Source organism: Phyllobates terribilis, unplaced genomic scaffold (assembly GCF_046119375.1).
Source record: "Phyllobates terribilis strain yellow unplaced genomic scaffold, ASM4611937v1 Scaffold_3__8_contigs__length_932513732, whole genome shotgun sequence".
In the NCBI taxonomy this organism is placed as follows: domain Eukaryota; kingdom Metazoa; phylum Chordata; class Amphibia; order Anura; family Dendrobatidae; genus Phyllobates; species Phyllobates terribilis.
This window is the reverse complement of record NW_027362763.1, coordinates 250,004,821-250,010,822: the sequence shown is the minus strand read 5'-3', so window position 1 is coordinate 250,010,822 and position 6,002 is coordinate 250,004,821. Positions and strand designations below refer to the sequence as shown.

The following is a 6,002-nucleotide window of genomic DNA, read 5'->3' as shown; positions in this document are numbered from 1 at the left end:
GCAATTACATTTTACTACCTGTCATTTAATGTTGTGCTATATTTTTATGTTTTGTACTCTCTATATATGACATTACACGGTATATGACATTCTTGTGCCTGTCTGAAATGGAAAAAAACGCTGTCTGGTAGGTAAACCGAGCACAATGTTTCATACCTTGGTCACCATTTGTTTTCAAGTCAATGGCTCTGTCAGGAGGACATCTGAATTATGTTTTTTGGAGGTTAAGCCAAAAGCCCCGGAAGGAGACATTAATTCAGTTTGACCATCTAAGGCTAAGAGGCTAAGAAGGCTAAGGGGAGGCTTAATAGATGTCTACAAATTTCTCAAGGGCTGTCACATTGTAGAAGGATCATCTTTATTCTCATTTGCACAAGGAAAGACTAGTAGCAATGGGATGAAACTGAATGGGAGGAGACACAGATTAGATATTAGAAAAAAACTTTTTGACAGTGAGGGTGATCAATGAGTGGAACAGGCTGCCACGAGAGGTGGTGAGTTCCCCTTCAATGGAAGTCTTCAAACAGAAGCTGGACAAACATCTGTCTGAGATGGTTTAGTGAATCCTGCATTGAGCAGGGGGTTGGACATGTTGATCCTGGAGGTCCCTTCCAACTCTACCTTTCTATGATTCTATGACCAGGTCCTTACGTAGCATAATGCACTTACAGCAGAAATGCAACAAAGGTGACTCAAGGATTGTTAGGTGAAAGAACAGAACACCTTCATTAGCCTATAACAATAATTTCTTCATCAATGTCACTACACTACTTGTTATACTTATCACTTCGCTAATACACAAAACTTTTTATTCGAAGCCGAAATTAACTGTGGAAAGATTTTACTGCTTGCATTGACATTTAGAAGGATGCATACATACATTGTGTTACCAAAAATACAGGGAGCAGATCGGGTGTCAGTGACATCAGATGTTGTGCGTGCCCTGTGCTACTCCTGTGAACTCCTAGGATGGGATGCTGAACAGCAGCTCCACTCTCCAGCACAGAGGGAGACTGCAGGGGGCAGAAAGGAGGCACAGACAGAAGACTCAAGAAAGGAATTCCAAAACTATATGAAAAGATAGAAAGACAACTTCTGCTTTACTGGGAACAGATGGAGAGAGACCTGTAAGGAGCAGAAGTGCTGCAAACTCTAAAGAGGACTCAGCAAATCACACAGGCTGGATGCAGATTTATCACTGGGGAACAAATAGGAGCTATAAGTGAAGTGTGTGCTGCATGTAATACAATGCCTGGAGGAGCGCTCACTACACATGGCTCTGGCTCATTATGGAGATGTTTATAGCCATAAAAGCAAAGAAACCTCACTGACATCTGGAGGGGATAACACTATCATTAACCTGTATTATTAGGGTGGACTGTCTACTTGTGAGCTGCACTCGAGTCTGCCCATCACATAAGGGAATCCTGCAACCTCCAAGTACCAGGTACTGTTCTCATTTTATACTTGTGTGTATTCACCTTTTTGTAGAAATCATGAGCAAAACTAGTTCAATGTCCACTAGCAATACATAAGTGTTTCTCCTGAAGTCTCTAGAACATAAGTAACAATTTTCTGAAAAATTCTATTAATATAGTGTCAGGACTGTATATTGAAAGAATGAGATTACTCTGCATTACCTGTAAATTGTCTAGAAAATTATACTTGTCAATTTTTGACAGGCGACTGTGATAACATGATCTGTCCTCTGCTGGTGAATTGAGAGAGAATCCACATGGTATTTGAATTGTGCTGATTACTCAGCTGTATTATCAGAAAACCGCAGCTGGCAGTCATATACATGTAATTTGTAATACCAAATAATAATAATAATGCATAAGGACAACAATGATAATAATATGTCTTATTTATATTGTAGCAACATATTCTGCAGCACTTTGTACAGTTTTTGAAGCAAGTTATTATGGAGTTGCTATTTCTGCACCTCACTGTGAAGTATCAGCCACTTCTATACTATGCAGATTTTTCAGTATTTTGCATCTCCATAAAGCAAAAAAAAAAATGGAAAAAAAAACACAGGAACATAAATCCACTGCTGTTTCTTTACAGTAACTCTGTCCTGGTTTTAGGTTAGCTGAATGTGGCTATCACATGTAATGATGAATTCTGTCTAAAGACTGTTCCTGTCCCTATCCTGGACAGATTCGACCAAATAGTTTACACATCTATATGATTAGTAAGTGATTGGAGAATTGCCAAATATTTAGCAATTTTGTATCTGTAATAAGGTGGAAAGCAGTAAAGAAATTTAGGCAGAGCCTGAAGGGTTAACAAAGCCTTTCACTACACGTACAGCTGCGTGTTGTGCACCGGAGGCTATCCCCGGAGGCTATCCCCGGAGGCTATCCCCGGAGGCTATCCCCGGAGGCTATCCCCGGAGGCTATCCCTGCTCTCTAGCTGTTATATAACTTCTGTATGTGGTTATTTCCCACTTTTCCAATCCATGCTCTCCCATCACCACCCACATCTGTAAGACCTCTACATACACAAAGGCTTCATGTTTCATCTACTAGACAGAATAACTACTTAGCCCACATTCTGCATAAGAAGGAAGGAAAAGGGGAGTCAAAGAAATGATATCAGCATATTTTCCTTCTTGGAAGCCTACCCTTCCAGGGCTATCCATCTTCTTATAACGGTTAGTTTTCCTTGGAATGCCTGCTTGGCAACCTGGAAGCTGACGTGTTCTCTGGCATTGGTCTATATACAGACAATTACAGAATACTGTTAATGGATGAAACATGTTTATAAAGTACAACTTATTATTCGGGTTAGATTTTATCAAAAATTGGGCTTAGATGACAATTAAGGGAAATTACATATCTTACCGTTGAGTCTCAATGGTGCAATCAGTCTTATAATTGTCTGCTATTTTCTATCCTGAACTGGATAAAACTTTCAGGGAAGATCTGACCAAAGATCAATGAGACATATGTTATTCTCATTCTCTGATCCTTTTTCATTGAGAGAACATGTCCAGAAATCTCATTGTGCTATATTGAGTGCCATTGAACATACAAACTGCACGGCATCTGCCCATAATGTGGCCGATAATTGGGTCATTTATTCTGGTAAATAGTATTAAACATAAGGGAATCTATATAAAATAATAAAGAGATATACAAAACACTTTCTCAGCTGTTCATGGCAGCCTAGTCCACACTTTGTATAAATTCAGGACAAAATCAACGAAGACTTAACATTTGAGCTCAATTGAAGAGCCAAATTTCAAAAGCAAGCAGACTGGAGAGCAAGTAAAGTTGTTTCTATAGCTATAGAACTGACTTAAAGGAGTTATCCAGTGAAAATAAGTTATCAACTATTCAGTGGATAGCTGATAACTAGACTGTTAGGCACCGGGCTGTTGCTGGACCTGAAATTGGGTCAGAATCATCTGTGGTCTCCTATTCTGGTCCAGCCGGGGCAGATGCTGCTTAGCATCACTGTCGGTCCCAACGCCTAGCCAGTGCACGAGAAGTACAGGCTGTCTCTCGGGTCCTTGTTCTAAGTAGTGTTAAGCATAAGCTGCGGAGGGGAACAAGGGCTGCTACAGCCTAAGTCCAGGATGCACTGCACTGAGCATGCCCGTGACATGGCAGACCGTGATTGGTGCTTTGGTGTCAGCTGATCCGGTGACCTGGCACCGCCTGATTGGCCCCGGGTGACGTCATCAGTAGTGCGACCAATAATGCGACAGTGGGCAGTGCTTAGTCTTTAAATAGGCCGCCCACAAGCATGGCGGCGCGCTCTCATCATTGAACTAAGGTTGTGTTCATGTGTGGACGCTTGTCTGTTTGAGCTCCATGTGCTCACTTGCTGCTCTAGCTTCGGACAGGCAGGTTTAGCTAGGGATAGGCAGTCTTAGCTGGAGGGAGGCAGGTAGTTCCGTTTGACAGTCTGGCTCCGACAAGGGGGTCGCTATACACCCCGAGCAGACTGCGGACTCCGTATTCCTGGCACCGCCTGTTAGCCACGTGGATTGTTACTCCGCAATCCGGTCGCACACCGGCTGGGAGCACGTATACGCCGGCGTGAGTCACACACACTTCTTAGCGTCTGCTGCGTAGCCTCTGTGCAGTTAACAGGGCTATGACTACGTTATTTGTCGCACATCTCTCGTGCAGTTAACGGAGATAGTGCGAATCCCTTTTCCCGTCTCGATGTGCAGTAACACTGGAGGGAGTTATATATTAGTTGGCTGTTTTACCTTCTTACCCGGAAGGTGTTCTTCCGCAGTCTTCTAGGCTGCATCGCGGACCCCAGGTTCGGTTGCTTTCCATTATTAATAAAGTTGTTCGCTACCGTCCCCATAACAGTGACATTATCGAATCTTTTGAAATTTGAATTCATCATGTTCAACACATTTTTCCCAAAAATTTGGTATGTAGTAAAACAATACACTGCAAAATGCAAGTTCTCCAATTCCATTCAAGAGATGTGTATAACACAAATACAGACAATGTTATGTCAAAGGGACCTCACAATAGAAATGTATGGTAACCAAGTAATAATCAATAGCCCATTTAATAACACATTGCACTGACAGACTTCTCGTGTTTTTAAAATTAAATTAGCCCAAAAATTGTCACTTTAACCACTTCGCACCAGAGCCTGTTTTTGCCTTCGTGACCGGGCCAATTTTTTCAATTCTGACCACTGTCATTTTATGAAGTAATTACTCTGGAACGCTTCAACTTATTCCCTTGATTCTGAGATTGTTTTTTCATGACATATTGTACTTCATGATAGTGGTAAAATTTCTTCGATATAACTTGCGTTTATTTGTGAAAAAATCGGAAATTTGGCAAAAATTTTGAAAATTTTGCAATTTTCAAACTTTGAATTTTCATGCCCTTAAATCAGAGAGATATGTCACACAAAATAGTTAATAAATAACATTTCCCACATGTCTACTTTACATCAGCACAATTTTGGAACCAACATTTTTTTTTGTTAGGGAGCTATAAGGGTTAAAAGTTGACCAGCGATTTCTAATTTTTCCAACAAAATTTACAAAAAACATTTTTTTAGGGACCACATCATATTTGAAGTCACTTTGAGGGGTCTTTATGACAGAAAATACCTAAAAGTGACGCCATTCTAAAAACTGCACCCCACAAGGTGCTCAAAACCACATTCAAGAACTTTATTAACCCTTCAGGTGCTTCACAGGAATTTTTGGAATGTGGAAGAAAAAAATTAACATTTAACTTTTTTCACAAAAATGTTACTTTAGACCCAATTTTTTTTATTTTCACAGGGGTAACATGAAAAAATGGACCCCAAATTTTTTTGTACAATTTCTCTTGAGCGTGCTGATACTAGAGATGAGCGTTGTTCTACTCGAACTGTTCGCCAATCTCAAATTCGAGCTGTTTTGGGCGGTGTTCGAGCCGGTCGGCGAACACGAACAATTTGAGAAAAATTCGACTGTTCGAGGTTATGTTCGATAACTGTTCGTGCACCAAAATCATAACTGGATTTTTTCTCAGTAATGATGAAAATTAATGTTAATACGCAGTTTGAGTGTACAGCGGGGCGGGGGGAGGGGCAGGGGATGGATCTCTGCAGGAACAATGAAGATCTCCATTTTTTTTTCTCTTTCCCGCATTTGCAGTGGGGAGGTGCAATCTGTCAGCCTATCAGCAGCGCACACACGGAGCGAAGTGCTTTTTTTCACACAAGCAAGGGCATGTGTGATTGGCAGTGTATGTCACATGTCCTTGCCCTATAAGACTAAGCCATTTTCCCCGTCGCCACCATTTTCTCACTGCTGCAGCTGCGTGTTAGACGGCACCGCTGTTGCTGTGTGCGCTATACCTTGTTAAGTTCAAGCCAATTTTCGCACAAATATACAGATAGCTTGGGAGTAGGGAATAGTTGTGATTGCAGTCCTTTTAAGGACTAGGTTACAGCATTTCCTACGACTTTTAACAAGCAGGTCTGTGCTCTTAAATAGATAGATTGTGGGAGTAAAGAC

The 6,002-nt window shown here is 41.2% G+C and overlaps 1 protein-coding gene across 1 annotated transcript in view; it reads left to right on the top strand.

Annotated features, from left to right (window-relative positions):
• The first annotated feature begins 458 nt into the window (after positions 1–458).
• IGSF10 (immunoglobulin superfamily member 10) overlaps positions 459–6,002 on the top strand; it is a 102,125-nt gene continuing 96,581 nt past the window's right edge. Inside the window, exon 1 of the mRNA XM_073674734.1 lies at positions 459–1,447. The gene's annotated coding sequence lies outside the window, so the exon portion shown is untranslated. The remainder of the gene's footprint in view (positions 1,448–6,002) is intronic.